Below are 18,521 nucleotides of genomic sequence, written 5' to 3' on the forward strand. Positions count from 1 at the left end.
AAATTCCCAGGCTTGCATTTTGAAGGTGTTGTGCAGGTTTCTTTGAGGCCAAAGAGTTCAGATATGGAGTGATCACTCTGTGAAAAATGTTTGCCCCAGGTGATGTGGGGTTTTTGTCTTTTATCATTTTTCTGTGTGATTTCATTTGAGTGGGTAGTGATTGTCTAATTTCACCCATACACATTTCAAGATCTGTGGGTCCTACACATACCTATTGCAACACTTGGTGCACCTCATCCAATATATCAAATGTCCTATTAACAACTATACAGGTAAAACCAGACACTCAAACAGAAAAGTGATGAGATAAAAAACCCCTATCACCTGTGAATGAACACTTTTCACAAAGCAATCACTCCAACCCTCACCTCTCAGTCCTCAACCTCAAATGAAACCTACACAACACCTTCAAAAGACGAGGCTAGGAACTTAAATTCTTAACGCTGCTAGAACTAAAAAACCATAGACTTAATAAAGACGCTGGTTTTACAGCTCTTTAAATCAAGTTGTAACACATCTTACTGCCTGGTCACCCTTAATTGCCCACTTCATTGTAAGTGGTCTTTTACAGCATGCGTAAACCCCTTACACTTAATCTGTTCATCTTGTATTTATCTTATACACTCCGGTTACTTTCTCCAGACCTGTGAAAGCACTCTGTGAAACTTGTTCCTTCCACCAACAGAATTGGTCCAACAAAAGATATTACCCAACCTACCTTTTCTCTCTCATTTGTTTGTTAACTAACACAGCACAAGTACAAAACACTCTGTTTTTTAAAAAAATCCCAGAAAAATAGTATCTATATATTTTAATTGTTTGGAAATAGAGTATTTGTCTTTATTTAAATATAAAGGAATATAAATTGTTTTGTTAAAATCTAGGATCTTGAGGTTTTCTGAGAATGTTAACCCTTACTGAACTGAACGTTTACTATAAGTGACTATACCAGGAGTATTCTTGTTCTTAGCTCCTCAACAAATAAAGGGCTTGTTTTAAAGCCCAGTGAAAGTCTTATTGAACACAGAGGGCTTGGACTCAGAGTCAAATTACCTTTAGTAGACTTTGTCTCATTTCAGGTGACCCATCATATCTTTCAACTATATTATCCAATTTGTCCAACTTTCCAGAAAAAACCTACCCCCAGATTAAGATCTCATTGTGAAAGGCATGAGAGCAGCCTGTAATATTTTATGAAAGTTATATGTCCCCTCTATCTTTTTGATTTTACTATTGTGTTGCTTGCTATATGATTACAAAGAGATTAATTCCTGCAGGAGCTGACTGCATGTGGGCAGGAAAGTGGACAATCATTACTGATAGCTCCGTTCACTGATACTTAATGGACAATGCAGGTATTATTCACTGTGAAGTTTCACTTTTAACCAAGCTGGGTTCAACACTCTGACCCAGCATAGGGGAAAGGGAAATCCAGATGGGGAACAAAAAAATTTGGGACTGATAAATAAAATGGGCTCCAAAGAACAGGGAAGAGAGATGGGGAGTCTTGGAGAGGAGACTGAATCCTAGTCCTCAAAGGTGGGATGACTGGGATTGAACTAGGTCTACCTAGGCTGTAGGTAAGAAAAATGTGTTATTTTGTATTAAAAACCCATCTTTCTTTGTTATGCTATATTTCTACTGTTGGGATTAAACAATACTTTGTTTTGAAAAGGCTGGTTTGGGTCACTGTATTCACCGCTGGCCATAACTCCCAAAGAAAAGATGTGTAAATAGGATTGCCACCAGGTTTTCTCAGGATCACCATTTTTTGAGGTAGCTGTCCTCAGATATGTTTAAGGGTGCTCAGTACATACTAACAGCTATCTACTATTGTGGTTTCAGGGTCATCCCAGGTAGCCTGTTTTTTTGTACTCAGAGGTGTTGACCCTACATGCAGGTTTCTGGGTTCAATTGGGCTTGCTGAGTTATCACAGTTTGTACACAAGGTACTGTAGCCCAGGGACTCAATCTAAAGAGTTGGTGAACTAGGGGATCCCACACCAGCAACTCTGAAAGTGCAGGGCCTACCCCCGGGGGGGGGACGTTCAAAGAGATGGAGACGGGTCAGAGGTTCAGCTAGCCTTGAACCATGCCACACATACTTGAAATTTCAGACAGATGGTTTCTGTTTCACTGAAACTTGGTAGATGTGTGTGTGCCAAAATCAGGCTTAAAATGGGACAGTAGCTTGAACCATAGCTATTTAAGGATTATCATCTCTACATAAAATAGTGATAACTTATTTTAATGACTAATGTCTACTCAGTTTATTATGGTTTAATCTAATTGTTTCCATGATGCAGTTGCATATCTGCCCATTCCTTTTTAAAAAACTTTTTATAGGTTTTTGCTAGTAAGTTGACTATGTAGCTGCAGTTCAGCAGAATGCAGCTTAGCTCTTACCATCTCCAGAGTAGTATATAGTTTTGTATCTTCATTTTAAGTAATAAATATTTAAATCAGGAAGCATCTCATATCATTCTCTAGTGATGTCTAATGAACATTTCTGTAGCACAAATATAGGTTAATAGCTCCATCAGTTACGTGACCTATTTTAAAGTGACAGGCTAAATTATTATTTTAAACTGACATGGCACTCTAGGGAAGTTTCTGGTTTAGCATCCATTTGTTATGGGTCTTTATGCTCCCTCTAGTTCCATGCTGTATGGGTCCCAGGAGTATGTCAGGGCAGACATGAGGGCAGGTCCAGGGATCACCTGCTTTGTGTAGCATGATTCTCACAGAACTTGGTGGAAGTTGGTAGTGCTGCCCCCAGGAGAGGGTGGAATTATGTAGTTGGAAGAATCCCTCTCCTATATGGCGCTGCCTGCCACAGGGAGTAGACTGCTGGGAAGGAGGAGATGGACAGAACTACTGTACATAATGCACCTGGCATTACATAGAATTGGGGTTTCATTTCTGTCCAGACCTCCAGGATGTGTTGCATTTGTGTGTGCTTCTCTCATTTGCTCTATAACCCCAAACCCATTTCCTGTAAGGAAAGCATCAGAAACAAATGGTTGGCTTCTGAGTGTCCTAGGCTCTCTGCCATCCTTTTGCAGAGTCTGCTGTGGGAGCTTAAAACAATATGTCCATATACCATTAAGTATATTTTAAAGTTCAATTTTAGTTTTCTTGCAGAAAGAAAAACTCCTTCACAATGAAGGATCATTCTTGTTATAACCAAAAGGGAGCATAACAGCTTTCTCTTTCTCTCTGCATAACAGCTGCTGTCAAATAATGATACTGAACTCCTCTGTAAAGCACTTTGAGATCTATTAATGAAAAGTGCTATAAGAGCTAGGTATAATTAATAATTATTTCACCAGGTTCTGTGGTGAACAGAGAGAATTAAAGCATTGTTCCTTGTTGCTTAATAGCATGGGATTGTATTAGAACAATATTTCTTTACAGAAATAAATGAATAAATGACTGTCACGTGGAACCTACAAAAATGATGGGTAAATGGTGATGCACAGGCATAGCCATAGGGAAAGTTTAGCTTTACATTTCATTTCAGAGCCCCCATTAGCCACTCCAGCATCTGTAGAACACCCTAGCACTCTTCACTAAACTCCAGTGCACTAAACTCTGGTTAGCAGAGGGAGTATGTATCACAACCTGGCAGCAATTTTTAGTTTCCTAGAGGTTGCTGAACCTATCTGTGCCAACAGAAATACTCATCTCACAGGGTGAATATAACCATGAACACATGTTTGTTGTTATGTAAATGTAACATTTAAAAACAAAATTTGTAAAGTTAAAAAATGCAGCAGCATAGCTAATAACATGACATTTACATTTAACTTAGTGTATTGCTGGTTACTCTGTGTGGGAGACTGAAGGGAGAAACAATAGTTTCACGGGTCTTAGTCAGTGTCCTAATTCAGTTACATTCAAAGTAGTTTGCTGGGGGAGCCAGGGCTGCTCAGCCCCTCTGTGAGGGAGGACAGCCTGACTCAGAGATTGAGGGTACGTCTACACTGTTGAAAACCACACAACTGTCCATGTTAGCTGACTTGGGCTTGGGTTAAGGGTCTGTTTAATTGTGGTGTAGCTGTTTGAGCTTGGGCTGGAGCCTGAGCTCTGGGAACCCAAAGAGACTAGGTTTAGCTTCAGTTTCAGATTTGAGTTTTGGAGAGAAGCAGAACAGCTCAGAGAGTCTCTGATTAACTCATCCATCCCCCCAGAGGGAGTCTTTGAACTTCTGTGGGATCTAGTGCATGGGTCAGGTGGTTCCAGCCCTGCAGAGATAAGTGACCAGTTTCCAGAATGGCAGAGTTCAGACCCAGTGCCAGATAATGAGAGCCAGCCAAGACTTCCACAGGACCGCAGAGCTGGGAGAGGATCCTGGCTCACCTAGGGACAAAGACATTGTAAGAAGGCTCTTTTCGGTTTGTTTGCTTGTTCATTCATTTAAGCCAGCAAACATTCATAGCACTGCAGCCCTCCTCTCTCAACTCATCCTCAGCGTACCACTTGCCTGGAAGAGTTGGGAATGTTGGACAATGGAGAATTGGTTGGTTTATTAATGTTTTTTATTAGTTAATCATAATCCTTTCCTTCCCCAGATCCTATTTTCCTGCTCCCAGTAAAATCCCCCCGTTTTATTATTTTTGGGAGTGTTCTTTCTTTGCTAGAGTGCTGAAGTAAATTCTTATGTACTGGGTTTTATGCTTCTTGCCAGCAGTGGTAACATTATTCATTTTCCAAGGACAGCATTCCTTGTGTCCCAGACACAGTGAGAAGCCACTTTGGCACCAGGCTGAACAAAAAATACCCAGGACCTACTCCAAGGAGCAAGCACCGGGGAGGAGGTTTGAGTCATACCTTATGGGAGGGGCTACACTTAATATATGATTTATTCTTAGTAGTTCCTTCCAGGAAACTGAAATTTTCTAAGAACATGAATGACATTTGCAGACAGCAAATAATGTGATTTCAAAACCCATTCTCCCAGGGGAAATACATACTTGGATTAATAGGATGTTGTAAACTTTTGCCAGTGGTTCTGTGCTTTTGTCAAGAAGTCTCTTTGCATATTTGTAAATTGCAACTGCAGAGGGGCTGGAACTGGAGAAGGGAGAAAATCTGAGGTGATTTTTGCACTTGGTTTACAACAGGAGAGTTACTTACAACTAACAAATCTAATAGGCCATGGAGGAAAGGCTGGAATATCCACACAGGAAAATGAGAAGGCCTTTTGCCAACACAAAGTGGGATTGTAGGGAAGGTGTATGATTGGCTTCCATTTCCCCTTCAGTGGGGCTCAGCTTTCCAAAGTTTGGAAAACATTAATCTAAATTACTTAAGACTATTTCCATGAATAGTGACACACAGCGCATTTCCTTTACAAATGGACTGCTCCTCATCATTTATCATAATCAAATCTAACCCCCCCCCCAATACCATCACACCCAATATCTTCTGTGGGCCTAGATAAAAATGTGCTGAGCTTTCCAACAAAGTTCCTACTCTTTTCAGGTCAAATAAGTCAATAGGAGGAATTCAGATGCCAGTGCCTGGTACTAGAATGGAGTGGTGATTAAAGTGGTAATTGAGTAAATGCCTGTCACAAAATGAAGTTCCTTGCTTGCAGTTTTAAGCATTAATCATAAACATTAGTACCTTATTTTTCTGAGTTTATTCTGGAAGTTTTGAGAGCAGAATTTTTGTTTTCTAAAGGAAAACAAAAACAACCCTCCAAAAGCACATATGGATTCTGGTTTTGCCTCCTGCAAAATCTATTTAGGACCAGCTAGCTCTGTTTTTTCATTTTAAAACACTGCTGAAAGTCAGCATACCTAAGAGCAACCACCACTTCTAAAAATGAGAGTTGCTAAAATGAACTTAACACATTTGTCTACAAGAAAGGATGAATGTTACATTTATGAAACTTTATACTACTTACACCCATTGTGGTGGTAGCAATGAAAAGTGCTTACGTGGATTAAGCTATGTTTTGATCAGTTCCCTGGCTAAAGCTAGGATACTGATGCCCCTTTTAGCCAGTATGTGGGAGTTTGCTGAACTGTTTCTGTTAAGAGGAGGCATCGATGATCGAAGTCAGGAACATTCTTTTGTGCAATTCTATTTATTTACAAAGAGTTACACAAAGGGCATATCTATCCTGTAGCTGGAAGGGTTAACCACATGTCTGGATTTTCCTGGACATGACTTTTTTTTTTAGTTGTCCACTCTCCCTCTGGGTGGAATAAAGAGCCAAAGTCCGGGTTTTTTGTAGAGCAGAGATTGCAGCTCAGAAAAAGTCCTGATTGGTCCGCTTCCTGATTGTTCCCTCTTGTGCATCCACAACTGAGTGCTCCATTGGACTGCAGCCCCAGTTCCCAGCCCTGAGAGGGGAGTCCCTCAGAGAAGTGCTGACTGACAGCTGACTCTGGGTCCTGGGCTTGCGCCAGCTGCCCTATCACGATGACAGGGAACATCACTGCCCCCCATCTCCAGTGAGTACCCCTGCTGTAGGTACCCTCACTTTCCCTCTCTCACCCCAGCTTTCCTTTCCCTGCCAGTCTCCTCTTTTTGGAAACCTGAAATATAGTAACCCTATATGTACCCACACTAGCTTTGATGGAGCTAGTGTGCTAAAAATAGCACTGACTCAGATCAATACTACTTAATCATCTAGGTACGTAATCACGCATCTAGCTCAAGCCACCACCCATGTTGCCACAGCCACACTGCTATTTTTAGTATGCTAGCTTGAGCAGAGCTAGTGTGTGTACATCTAGCAAACTGCATCTCGTAGCTACAATGTAGATGTATCCCCCAACACAAGAACAAACAGGAGGCAGTTTCCCTGTTCAGCAATCCAAGTCTGTCTTTTCAGTAAGTACTATGCCCAAAAAACCTCTATCACATGGCTTCTTCCTAGGCCACACACCACTTTTTCTTGCCCCATCAGCTGACTTATGCTTGACTTTCTGGTTCCTTTCACATACACACAGCTGTAACCAATCAAAGTCCCAGCACAGGTGGTGTGCAGTCAGTCTCTAGGGAAAACCCTCTGGTCACATGGCTTAGCTTGAGCTCAGGCCTTGCCGGCATACGTTCTGAGCAGTGTCTTCTGTTGGTTCAGCTATACCTAAACAAAAGAGACATTTAATTGCTTTCTCATTTAGCCTGAATGAAAGCTGCTTAGAGCACTCATCAACTTTGACCAAGCCTGTGAGTGATGGCTCTTATTAATGCCTACCAACATAACAATGCAGTGGCATAGGAACTGTACTAGTGGATCAGACCAATAGTCTATTGAGAGCAGTATCCTATCTCTGGCCCTAATTCAGGAAAGCATCCCTATTAGGTATGTGTTTTAATGCAATGGTTCCCAACCCGGGGTGCAGGACCCCCTTTAGGGGGGGTGCCAAAGATTACAAGGGATCCATGAGGCTTCAGCAATATTGAGCCCATGTTGGCTGGGCTCAGCAGCCTCAAGCCCCACGCCGGCCAGAGCGGAGGAGCAGCCCCTTCCCAGCCCCAAGCCAGTTGAGTGCCCGGCCAGAGCAAAGCAGCCCTGTGCCGGTGGGGGCCTGGAGCAGCCCGGGCCAGTCTGCCAGCACCCACCGCCTCCATTACCCTCAGTCCAGGAGGGACAGAAAGAGCCAGGGCCACACAGGGCGTGCGGTGGCAGCTGCACCAGGGAAGGCTTAGCTACTTACTCAGGTAAGAGTAATTTATTATTGTTGTTTATGTAATGTAATGGTATTATTATTATTATTATTATCATTTATATGTGTTTATGGCATGGTTGGGAGGTGGCGTGGGGTGTCATGTATTTTACTTAGTGTTAGCTAGTTGGGCTTTCACTCAAAAAGGTTGGGAATGGGAACCACTGCTTTAGTGCACTTGCTGAAGTGCTTTTCTGCATCAGGGTCTCTGACAGGGGCTATATCAGTTGCTTCAGAGGAAGGTGCCTGAAACCCTGCAACAGGCAGTTATGGGATAACTTTTCCAAAGGGAGAAGTTCTTCTTAGACGCTCATTTATTTTTTTAATCTTTACAGTTCTTAGTATGGACAGTCTATCCACATTAACATGGTCATTTTTAAATCATGCTAACATCTTAGCTTTGTTGTTGTCTTCTACCAATGAGTTCCACAGTCTAGTTCTGCAATGTGTGAAGACATTTCCTTTTTATCTGTTGTAAATTTGCTGCCTTTCAATTTTATTGACTATCCACTGGATTGTGAATTATAAGACAGATAGGATGAATAGCCGCGCCAATCTTTTCTGTATAAGCATAAAGCATTTGGGTTTACATTTGACAGTATACAAAATATTTATTTATTATAAAAATTCCAGAGACAAACTTTATTAAACTGGAGTCAGGGTTTAGAATACATATTAGTATCTTGAGAATAAAAGCAATATGGGACATAGGGGTGGTAATTATTAAAAAAATAATTACTACAAACCCAGAAAATTCAAAGTTAACATTCAACTTAAAATAAATCCAAATATGTTAAATATGGAAATGCATAGGTAAGGCACCCAAACAACCTTAACTCTGCCTTGTAGTGACACTATGCAATAAATGTACAATTATGATTAATCAGTGCATAATAGTATTTGTAGTTCTAAATTAAATTAAACTAAATTTGTCAGGATATTAGGTTTTTTATTTTTTTCCTTGTTGTCAAAAATTTCATTGAGGGTAGCCTATGAACAAAATTTCAGTGACTTAACTATATGGGTGGTTTGAAGAGTCCGTGTTTTGTTACTGAAATCATTTGGAAGAAATAATGGCCTGACATCAGGTGCTAAATTTCTTAAAGGACCCTTTTTAAACTAATTATTACTCAAACTCGTCAGTGGATTTACTTGTAAATTCTTAATACGTTGATTCTGTGTCCAAAGAGTAAATGCTGTGATGTTGTGAAAGATATGTTGTATTCCTCTCACATAACAAAACGGTTGGAAACCTGCTTCAAGTGTAAAATTCAAGTCAACTAACCCTGAGCAGCCTGTTTAGTGGCAACCATTTGAAAATTAAAAGTGAGTTTGTGATCACGTTTAAATGCCATACTGGCTACTGATTCAGTATTTCATTTGTGGGGACACAGGGCCAAAGTCTTGGCACATATCAATCAGTATAGATCCACTGCTATACAACCTTACAACAACTGAGGATCTGTCCCCTAGAGTTGGAATGATTTTTGAACTTCAGCAATGTCTGATTATTATCAACTGCTAGCATGTTGACTGCTGAAGAACTAGAGGTTCATGGGACAGATTTTCAAGCATCAAGCACCAACAATTAGGGCAAGATTTTTCAAGAGAAATCTGCTACCTTTTAAGTACACCAGTAAGGGTCAGATTTTTGGAAGACTCATCTCACTGTGTTTTAAGAATACAGAATGACACCCATTTGCACTGCCATCCCTCACAAATTAATTCCAGCATTTGGCAGCTAGAATCTGTGCAGTGGGTTGGTGGGGGGCTGCACATAGGGCTGACCAGAAACCAGGCTCCCAGAAACACTGCTGTTGCAACATAAATATGTGCCTGATTCTGGGCAAAATCAAAGGGCCAGCTCCTGAGCTGGTATAAATCAGTTTAGCTCCATTAATTTCAATGTATACCGCCTGAAGAGCTGGCCTCACCAGTGCTAGAGTGTAATTTTGAACCAAGTCATGAAATAAGATCACTTTTCAGATCCGATAAAGGTGTCTATTAGAATTTCCTTCCTGTTAACTAGTGGGAATCTGTCTTTTTGGTGTATTTAAAACCTGAACAATTTTAAGAACTAGTAAACACCTTAGAATAGTATCTACCACAAATACTTTTTGTTAAAATGCAATCAGTCCATCAACCAACACAAACTTAAAAGCCTCTAAATTAATTCTCTTACAGTCTTCTGCTTTGAGCCTACTTTGGTTCCCAGTGCTGTCAAATGTGAAAACCCTGTTTGACTGCAATAAATGCAGGATTTGCATGTTCCAGACAAGGAAAGGCACATCACTTATCATATTCCCTTCCACTGGGCAGTATGTTTCCCCATCATAATGCAGCTACAGACAGCTCTTTTGTGCTACCCTGCACATTTGCGAGACAATACCTGCAGTTGTGCAGACAGTGGGTGTGCAGTAAAGGAGCAATACTTAGGAGTGTAACTCATGTGCACAGTTGAATTGTAAATTAAATCTGCTTCTTGCATTATTAAGTCACAGTCTACAGCTTCCTCCCCCTTGGAAGTGGAGAGGTGATGCATAGTTGCCTCTGTACCAATAGAGCTACTACAGGGGGAGGAGGCCCAGGGTTGCAGAATAAGGGTTCTGACCCAGCACTGAGTGTGAATATCCCAAGTTCTCAGAGTTGGGATCAGGATTTCCTGTGGATCCATGAGCTCCAGGTGCTGTCAAGGCCAAATCTTCCTGTGCCTTCTGTGCCTCCATTAATTCTTAGCCACCCTTCCCGTTGGTGAGAAGTCACACAATTTGGCATTCTACATTTCCTTCCCCCACCTTCCTTAATTTTTTTTTCCTGAAGGAGAGACAAATTGGCTCTTGAGGGGGCTATCTGTGGCACTACGCCGCATGACAAAGGTGACAGAACCAGGACCTATGATTAGGTTTATGGAGTATCTCAACCACAGGATCTTACATCCTACAGTGCAATTATATTTAGAAAGAAAGGAGTTGAATGATGTGCGCCTGATATTTTATTGTCACTGAACTGAAATGTTTTTAAATTCACAGTACTTGCAAATAGAAGAGGCTGCTTAGGTCATCTTGTCTATCCCTGTGCCAATGCAGGGTTATTCAGTGTGGCACAGATTTCTGTTTTGTCTAGCCAATTGTGTAGGTTGGTGTCTGAGTTCTTTGAAATTTTTCAGTAGAGGGTAAAAAGTGTTGCCAGATTTCAAGAGTAACACTAAGAATCACATTACTGGACTTTCTTACGCTGATCTGAACATTACAGTTCTGGTCATAAAGCTTTATACAATGCAATCAGTTTATTGGTCTGTTTGCTGCCACTAGATAATTTGTCTTCTGTAATTATGACCTGAGCATTGAAATCACTCTGGTTAACTGTTGCTGTCATAAAGATATCATAAAGAAACCCCTTATTGTTTAATTGGAGATACCTCTTTAGAAACGGGATGTAGAGCAATATGCCTGATATTTTTGGATTAGTTAATGAACTCTCATCTGACTGATTTTATTCATGGTGTGTCATTTTTGTACAGTTGGCATTATTGAAAGAGTCCATTAGTGGATGACTCTATCCTAAAGATTGAATCACCTTGAATCTTTTAATTGACAGGAAAATCATCATTTCAATGAACAAATGTTGCTACATCTCTAGTCCAAGTATAAGGTAGCTGCTACAGGTTACTGTATTCCCCGTTCAAGCAATTTACTTCTCAAGAAAAGATTTATTATGGCACTTTCTGAAAATAATCTTAAGATTTGGAATCTTTTAAATGAATCTTTACAAGATTCCCTCCTTTGCAGGAAGTACTGTGTTTAATCATCTGTGCTTCATGGTTTAATGTGTCAAGCATTATTATAAACTGTCATTCAGTTAGTTGGGATTGCATCATATAAATCAAATATAAACAATGCATTTAAAAAAAAGCTACACATTCTTTAGCCTTGAATCACAATCGAGCCAGTAGAGAGTACCTTGAATCCTTTTAAAAACATACTGATGAATAGTGCTTGTAAGAAATTGTGTAAATTTTTAATGCAAGAAAGCCATTGTGTAACGAATCACTGACACAATAGGGCAAACTTTCAAAAATATATTTAACTAAAACCTTATTAAATGGTCATGTACTCTTTTGCATTTCTTTCCCCCTATTATTTAAATGACAATTAATTACATTGGTATCACATACAGTCATTCACTGAATGAATCTGGCAGGATATAGATGAATACATAAATAAAACACTGATTTATAAGGGGCTCAGAGCCAAATTGTGAGCTACAATGGAGGTCTGAACAAGAACGCTCCTCCCCTTTAGTGCAGCATGGCAGGCCCTGCCTTCTGGGGATGCTTCCACTGCTTGCTTTTGCTTGCCTCAGTGAACAAGATGCTGTAAAATGGGCATTGACGAGTGATCTGGGACCAGTGCACCAAGAGGAGTAATCTGCTGCATCCAAATGAATGTAGATTATTCAACCCTGTGTGCACACAAACCCCAGAAGATTTTGTAGGTCCTGAGTCAAACTTGCTGGTGCTCCTCCTGGGCTCTGACACGGAGCACGAAAGCCACGCTCTGGCCCTAACTGTATGCTACGTGTCTCTGCAACTGCCTGCTCCTATCCTCAACATTCATCCTCCCTCCACTGACTGGTCCCCACCTGTGTCTTGTCTACACTAAACTGTACCTCCTCAGGACAGGGACTGTTCCCTGCATCTGTACAGCACCAAGCACACTACAGCCCCAATCCTGATTGGAGGCTTAGGAATCCAACGGTATTAAATAAGAACAATAATAATAAGCGACATGCCCCGATGTAATGAGATTTGGCAAAAGAATATATAGTTGTCATGGACTGACCATTACTTCGTTTAATTTGGTATCAGTGTACATCCTTCCATTGGGTGCAGGACACATGGTTCAGGGCAGAAGCAAATGGCAAGAGACAAATCTAGTTTGCTTTAAAGGGAAATAGTACTGGTTAACAGACCTGTGATTACCGTTGGTGTGTATATGTCTTGAGCAATCTGCAAGACTCATTTGGTTTTGTGAATGCCATTTTGATTGTAAAATTGTACTGTGCCTGCACTTTGGCATTGTAGCCTCCATCGTGAGCTAAACCACACAGAAGGTGCCAGGGGAAATCCTTGCACATAGTAGAGGACTAATAATGGAGAGTGATTGAGAGCTATCAATCTGAATAGTTTTCCATTCAAATGGAACAACGAGCTGGCTGCAGCCCAGTTTTCCTAGATCTGAACTTCAGGTGGGCTGAGTCCAAGGCCTGGTCTACACTGCAAAGTTAGGTCAATGGAATGCGGCTTCCGTCGACCACATAATGTATGCATCTCCACTGGCAGGTATGTTCCACGGATCTAAATTGGCGGAAACTTCGACTTAATAAAACCACCTCCACGAGAGGTGGAGTCTAATTAGATGGGTCGAACGAGCAGCAGTGTAGGTGGAGCATAGCATAAATCGACATCATTGGCCTCCGGGAGGTATCCCACAATGCTCCGTTCTGACTGCTGTAGACATTTGCACTCTACTGCACTGCGGCCACGTACACAGGAAACAGCCCCTCCCCTCAGCTCTAGGAAATTTTGAATTCCCCTTTCCTGTTTGGTCAGCATGGAGCGAGCTTGCCAGCAGAAATGATCATGGCAACTGCATGATCCAAACGTGCTCCAGCCTGAAGTCGATATGAGGTCTTGGATCTCATCCGTCTCTGGGGCGAAGAGTCTGTTCTGGCTCAGCTCTGATCCAGCAAAAGAAATCTTGAAATCTATGAAAAGATATCACGGGGCATGCTGGAGAAGGGGCACAAGAGGGCCATGCAGAAGTGCCGTGTTAAAAAAAAAAAAATCTGAGGTAGGCATATCAGAAAACAAGGGAGGCAAGCGATCGTTCTGGGTCGTCACCAAGACATGCAGCTTTTACGAGGAGCTGCATGCGATTCTCAGCAGTGACTCCACCACAGTCCCCTGATGCAGCATAGATACTTCGGGAGAAACACAGTCTAGGATGAATGACGACGAGTCTGTGGATGAGGAAGAGGAGGATGATGAGAATGGGGGCAGGCAAGTAGGGTATCCATTTCCCCTAAAAGCTAGGAGCTCTTTGATATCCTGGAGCAGCCCAGCTGGATGCAGGAAAGTGTGACTGAATGAGATGCTGTGGAAGGCACAGCTAGTGAGAATGTACTGTAAATTGCATTTCTGGGGTTACATCCCCAGGCCAGGTTCCGGTTAAAGTGAGGAAAAAAAACTGGGGGGTGATGGGGATGGCCTTCCTTGTTGTTGGTCCATGTAGGCAAAGGGTTCCTCCTGGAAAAGACTATTTATGTGCACAGGGATGGCCCAAGAATCCTGCATGGATATCTCCAGGAAACTTTCATGTAGGTACTCTGCAATCCTTTTTAGAAGGTTTCTGGGGAGGGCAGCCTTATTTCTTCCACCATGATAGGACACTTTTCCCCACCACTCTGTTATTAAATGTGGCAGCATCATTGCAGAACACAGCATAAGGACCAGGCCTGTACCCAGATGCTTGCAGCAAATCCTCCCTTTCCACTTGTGTTACCCTCAGGAGACTGATATCACACATGGTCACCTAGGGAAGATGGCTCAAGTTTACAATACCTGCCCAAAATACACTGTGTGTTATTCCCCTACTGCGGACAGTTTCTTGGGTCCCCCTTCCTCAGGTTCCTCGACCTGTGATTGTTGTGGGTCTTACGGATCCAGGAACGGGTGCCCATATATTTTCTCCCGAGATGCTTCCCCCATACCTTTTAGACTGCCTCTTACAAGACAAATTTCTGGGAGGATAATCAAGAGTCAAACAATCCTGTTGCTTGGGGAAGTGTGGACTTATGTGTCATGCACTGTTTTATGGAGATTTCCCTAAAATGGATGTACCAGCTCCTTACTCACCATGGCTGGGACGCCACGCTGACCCATGCAATAGATTGAGATTGGTATGTGGAGCTAGTGTTTACTTTGGAATATAAAGGGGAGTTCTTTTTACATTGCAACATTACTTTTCATCCATGGGACAAGCTAACAATGGGTACCTTGTAGTTTCCTTGCTTTATAGTGGGCATTGTGGCCTTCAGCGCAGCTTCCACTCCTGCTGAGCGACTGTTGCAGATTAGAAGGTGGGAAAAAAGGACTAGGAAGACGTGTTCAATGAGATAACGAATGCCTCTGCAGCTGCTGATACAGAGCTAAGAGCCTGGAGGATTTCATTGTCTGAAAAACGGAACATGGACATGGAGAATATGAAAGCAGCCCAGAAGCATGAGTGTGCAACGCAGGACGAGATGCTGAGTATAATGAGGGATCAATCTGACATGTTGAGGCACCTGGTAGAGCTTCAGGAAGAGCAGCGGCAGGATAGACTCCCTCTGCAGCCTCTGCAAAACTATCTGCAACAAGAGCACTCTTTCCAAGCCACTGTCCCCAACCGTTCTAGAAGGAGGTTGAGCAGGGTGCAGTATGTGCTCCACTCAACACTGGTTGAAGAGAGCAGGAAGAGGTGGCGGTCTCTGTAAGAACTGGGAATGTGGGGTCTCTGCTGTTTGTGCAAACAGCCATGGTTCTGTGTCCCCTCACAGTCCCATGAGACTGCTTGCCAACTGTTACATTATTTTCCTTTCCACTGTTAAGGATGAGCAATAAAATGTTACTACCTTGAAATTCATTACTCTTTATTTATTACAAGCATGGGAATGAGTGGTGGGGGAAGGGGAGGTGCAGGGACAGTGCTGCGGGGAGTAAGGGGGATGGGATGGGAAGGCACAGCAGAGCACAGATAAGTGATGCCCATTACTCTTATGTCTCATTACAAAAATGGTTTTTCAATGCTTCCCTGATGCACAGAGGTCCTCAGTGGGCTCTCAGTATTGCACTGGTATCCGGCCTCCACAGCACCATACTGAAGAGCAGTGCAGGAGCCATGCTTTCCGACACAGATGGCTGGCTTGCAGATTCTCAAAGCAGTGAAAAGCATCTGGAAATCTAGTAGGATGCCCATGGAATGATGGGACAGAGAAACCTACATCATGTGACACTGAACCTGCCCCCACGAGGCATTGCAAACCCTTCCCAAAACACCCTGTGGCCAGCTGCACAGTGGGATAGCTACTCAGGGTGCACTGCTCTCAGTGTCAACACAAGAGCTGCTGCTGTGAATGTGCTCCGCCGCCACAAAGAGCATAGTGTTGACGTGCAACAGCAGTTTAATTACAGCAGTGGCTGTACTTCGATGTAACTTAAGTCAACTTTACTTTGCAATGTCGACATAGCCTTCGTAACAAATCACCTGATGGGGGACTGAAAGCCACACAGGGGTGACCTGACAGAGGCAACTGGAACTTTATAAAAAGGAGACTTTTTCCAGTCGGAGGAAAATCCTGAGCCAGAAGACAAGAGTAATAAGGCACACTCTGTCCCTGTGCTCAGATGCCCCGGAACCTCCCAGACACTATCCACTGAGTGGCAACGTTACATGATTTATTTACACTGCATCACCAACACCAGGACTGTCCTGTGTAGCAGTGCTTCTCTATCTTTAACCTTTTCTGGCTGTATGGGGAAAAAACAGAAGTCTTCCTTCCTTGAGCTATCTCCACACTGTGGGCTCAGCTAGGCCTGGTTACTCCCTCTCCAACTGTGTCCTTATACCCCTCACATGGTAGACTAATTGGCACATCAAGCCTAATCAGCCTTCTCCAAGGAAGCTGCCTGATGCCTACGTGATCAGAATGCTGGTTCACCTGCTACCTTCCAGCCCTGTCACACCAAGACTGCGCAGGAGAATGCTGGACATTCACTGACTAAGACCCAGAGGACTGTCAGGAGGGGGTGAGGAAACCGAGGCAGCATCTTGCATGCAGGTGTTTGTTGTTTTCCATATATCTGTATATCTCTTGTGCTCTGTCTGCAAGAGTGTGTGGTTCAGAAGAGCTGTTCTAAAGTCTGTGTCCCCCTTGTTTTAACTGTTAAAACTCCCCAAAAGGTTAAACAGTAATCCAGAGAACCAGAGGGTTGAGCTCTGTGGAGGGTGTGCATAAGCTAGTGGACAGACTTGGCAGGTCAATATTGGTCTAGGGCCTAGGGCAGCTGAACTGTGGGGTACACATGAAATGCCAGATGTAGAGACCGTGTCTAAACTCTATTCAGACTCAGTAAGCTTGAAAGCCCATGGGACCCAAAGGGTTGGGTCCAATACAGGTCCTGGTGAGCATCCACTGTGGGGATCTCAGCCAGAGCTTAACAAGACTATTTTATCAGTGGCCTTTTGGAGCTTTATAATGAGCTTTTAACATAATGATATAGACCCTAGCAGGACTATAAAGTCACTCTTGAGTGGTACTGTCATTTCTGTTTGAGAGGTTCTAGAAGTAGTAATGGTTAATGGCTGATCTGCCCTAAGGGCTTTCTCCTGCTGGGTACCCTAGGGTCTTTATTTGTACCCCTCCTGTTCAGCATGTAAGGTATTTGAGGCCACTGAGAGGGTTAATCTTGGGGTAGGGCTTATGGCAAGGGTAGTCAATAGGTGGACCGCAGGTCAAATCCAGACCCCAGATGCTTTTGACTAGACCATGAAATCTTTTTTATGTACTTATTATCATTATTAACCAATTTATTTGGGCATAAGCTTTCATGGACAGAAACTCTTTTCATCAGATGCATGAAACTGACAAAGTGGGTTTCTGCCCACGAAAGCTTATGCCCAAATAAATGTGTTAGTCTTTAAGGTGCCACAGAACTCTCATTGTTTTGCTAAAAACAGACTAATATGGCTCCCCCTCTGAAATGATCATTATTGTTGTTTTAAAATTATTTTTAGCATCTCATTCTCTCACAATTCAATCTCCAATACATTGTACTGTGAATTAATGATAGACTGGTTCTTCTTAATTCCTTATTTGCTTAATTTGAGCTATCATCTTTTTGGAGATTATTTTTAGGTTATGCAGTGGTTTGATTTTATTTTTCATTTAAAGCAGTAAATATATAAGCAATTGAGTATATTACTAATACACAGCATTGTACAAGTTTGTTGAACAAGGGCACTTGTGGTGTGAAAAATATTTCTCTGGAGTCTGGACCTTGACTAAGAAATGTGGACCTTGACAAAAAATAATTGACTGTCTCTAGCTTATGGTATCTTCAGTCCTCAAATGACACCCATCTCCGTCTTCCTCTTACCTGAACTTGCTGGTGCAGTTAAGTGACTTAGTGACTGGCTCAGATTATGTGTTGATGAGATGAAGCTCAGCATGGGGCAAGATTGGGGTAGTATTCATAGGTGTGGTGGAAGTAACCGGAAAAATGACAGAGATTATGCAATTTCCCTTTACTGAGAGAGAGTGCACGCTTATTATTCCACTGTGCAACTGGGAGGCTGTTGAAGACTTGGCCAATTCTGGATGCTCAGCTAGTGCCAATGGCCAGGACTGCTTGTTTAAATCTGTGTTTGGCAAAATAGAAAACTCTTAGTCTGGATGCAAACGTTGCTAATATTACCCATACCTTTGACATTTCATAATTAGACTACTTCAGTGGGAACTACATGACTTTTTGAAAATGCAAGCTGGTGATCTTATTAAGTGGTGCTACATGCAGAAAACACATGACACCACTGTGTCATAGTTTGCTCCGGTTTCCACTTTAGCATCCTGATACAATTTAAAATATTTTTTGCAACCTGACTTCCTAATAGACTCCCTCTCTCCCATGTGGGGCCATCTTAGTTGCAATCAATGGAGACACTTAAGCTAGCAGTTCACCGTTAGTTAAAGGTTGACGGGAGGGCATTTTCTACCCCAACCCAAACTACTCAG

General features: G+C 42.4%; 1 long non-coding RNA gene across 1 annotated transcript in view; it reads left to right on the top strand.

The window, feature by feature from the left end:
* The first annotated feature begins 4,429 nt into the window (after positions 1-4,429).
* The window catches only part of LOC137167107 (uncharacterized), an 83,139-nt gene continuing 69,047 nt past the window's right edge, over positions 4,430-18,521 (top strand). Inside the window, exon 1 of the long non-coding RNA XR_010923998.1 lies at positions 4,430-4,522. This is a non-coding gene — a long non-coding RNA (uncharacterized lncRNA). The remainder of the gene's footprint in view (positions 4,523-18,521) is intronic.

Source organism: Emydura macquarii, unplaced genomic scaffold, assembly GCF_026122565.2.
Source record: "Emydura macquarii macquarii isolate MOO-44397 ecotype Brisbane River unplaced genomic scaffold, CSIRO-AGI_Emac_v2 contig_2897, whole genome shotgun sequence".
NCBI lineage: Eukaryota > Metazoa > Chordata > Testudines > Chelidae > Emydura > Emydura macquarii.